We start from the raw sequence: 2,500 nt of genomic DNA on the forward strand, positions 1-2,500 counted from the left end.
ATTATAGATTAAAGGTGCCTGCACATATTCCGTTGCCTATTTGTGGGCTTTTTCACTGTCCTGGGCCCTGGGCTCATATTCCTGTGACACATTAAATTTCATGTTCAAGTATTAGCACGCTATATATTAATAGTGTGCCAACTGTAATACATATTTGAAATGGTCTCGCAGGCCAAATAAAATTGCTCCGCGGGCCAAATTTGGCCCCCGGGACTGAGTTTGACAACCCTGCACTACACTGACAGTATATGCTGTATAATCTATGCAGGCTCACACCGTTCCCATAAACTATCCAACTTCGCTCTCGCCAGGGGTGCATTTCTCAAAACCATAGTTGCTAACTATGTTAGCTACGTTGTTGTTTACAATGCAATTTCACATTGACCACTACCCAAGTTGCTAACTGGCTAACAACTACGCTGTCTAGAAAAGCTCCCCAGTTCTGCCGTACCCCACATTTTGCCTCAGCTCGATTCAGGTCTGATGGAGATTTCCATTTGTTGAGTTGGACTTAGACAGGTCAATCAGGAGGATCCCGGACGGCATATTTTCACAGATGTGACATAGTCTGGACGCAATTATGGTTTCACCAAAAAAAAGTCAAATGTCAATGAGTTACATGTCAGCTGCATTGTATGTGTGGACTCAACCACATACAGTGTTGATCCTTTAAAAAAAACATGAACAGAGAACTGTTTTAAAGGGATTCAATGGTGCCAAGGACGAACAAGTGGAAAACGAATCCAGTGCTGATCTCCCAGCTCTGTGAGTTGGAGCTGAGTCAGTGGTGTAGTCTACTTTTTTGTGGTGGATATATTGTACATTTGAGCATTTTTTAAAATTGCCCACGCGTAGCGGCAGTTGAGCCTTCTTCAGAAATGATGGATCAATCCATTTTAAGTGGGCATACTGAAATCCCTGACATTTTGAAGTGGGTATACTCCATATACCCGCGTTCTACGTAGACTACACCACTGAGCTGAGTGGAGTTGAGCGGAGCTTTGTGAAAGCGCAGATCTGTCTGGAGACAGGTTACAAAACCTCCAGCACAGCGGCATTCCTGTCCTCTCCACCAACACACACCAGGAGGGATAGAAGGATGTTGATCGATACAAAAGCAGGACCTCAGGTAACCTTTCACCCCCATGACAAGTGAAAGCATGTCCAAACATGCTGTGATATCAGAAGACTTCTCATAGGTCTTCATAAACCTCCTTGAAGAACATGGAGGTGTGAAAGGGCTGTTGATGTGTTTTTTAGTCCAGACACCAAGTGGTACAACCACAGCGAATGCCCATAAATGAATGTACAAGCAATGGATACGCTTCTTAGATAACCCATTAAAACAAAAAATAAAACATGGTAAATTAATGTACAAGCAATGGATATGCTTCTTAGATAACCCATTAAAACAAAAAATAAAACATGGTAAATTAATGTACAGGCAATGGATATGCTTCTTAGATAATCAATTAAAACAAAAAATAAAACATGGTAAATTAATGTACAAGCAATGGATATGCTTCTTAGATAATCCACTAAAACAAAAAATAAAACATTTTTTTTAAAGATGGTAAATTAATGTACAAGCAATGGATATGCTTCTTAGATAATCCACTAAAACAAAAAATAAAACATTTTCTTTTTTAAAGATGGTAAATTAATGTATAAGCAATGGATATGCTTCTTAGATAATCCATTAAAACAGAAAATAAAACATTTTTTTAAAGATGGTAAATTAATGTACAACCAATGAATATGCTTCTTAGATAATCCATTAAAACAAAAAATAAACCTTTTTTTTTACGATGGTAAATTAATGTACAAGCAATGGATATACTTCTTAGATGATCCAGTAAAAAATGATAGTAAATCTATACAACAGCGACTTTAGCTGTCGTTGCACCACACTGGCATCTACTACTAAAAAAAATGTCAGTGACCCAAAAATAATGTTGCCATTCATTGGTCTTGCTTTTGTATCTTTCCAGCTGTTTGATTGGCCACATGCACATACAGCAGGTAAAAGGGAAAGGGGGGGGGGGGGGGGGGGGCAAACACCAAAGGTCGCTTATATCCCAGTAATGTAGAATGCCGTCTACATTTGCCTAGCATGGCATTGGCATGAACGTGAGCTTGTGAGAAGGCGGAGGCAGGCATTTTGTGAGTGAAAATGAGCATCTCACAGCAACCATTTTTCCACTTTTGCCTAAAACACTTGAACTTGGCTTACTCTTTTGCCTTTGGGCATGCTTGCTTCCACTGCTAAATGCTTCCATACACAATTCTAAAACAACTGAATCTGGCAACAGTAGAACCTTTCAGTGTGTGTGTGTGTGTGTGTGTGTGCGTGTGTGTGTGTGTGTGTGTGTGTGTGTGTGTGTGTGTGTGTGTGTGTGTGTGTGTGTGTGTGTGTGCGTGCGTGCGTGCGTGCGTGCGTGCGTGCGTGTGTGTGTGTGTGTGTGTCTGTGTGTGTGTGTGTGTGTAAAACTGGAAGGTG

General features: G+C 40.4%; 1 protein-coding gene across 1 annotated transcript in view; it reads right to left on the reverse strand.

The window, feature by feature from the left end:
- Positions 1–2,500, reverse strand: part of cadpsa (Ca2+-dependent activator protein for secretion a) — a 226,774-nt gene that overhangs the window by 42,511 nt on the left and 181,763 nt on the right. The window lies entirely within an intron of this gene.

This window comes from Engraulis encrasicolus, chromosome 14, assembly GCF_034702125.1.
Source record: "Engraulis encrasicolus isolate BLACKSEA-1 chromosome 14, IST_EnEncr_1.0, whole genome shotgun sequence".
NCBI lineage: Eukaryota > Metazoa > Chordata > Actinopteri > Clupeiformes > Engraulidae > Engraulis > Engraulis encrasicolus.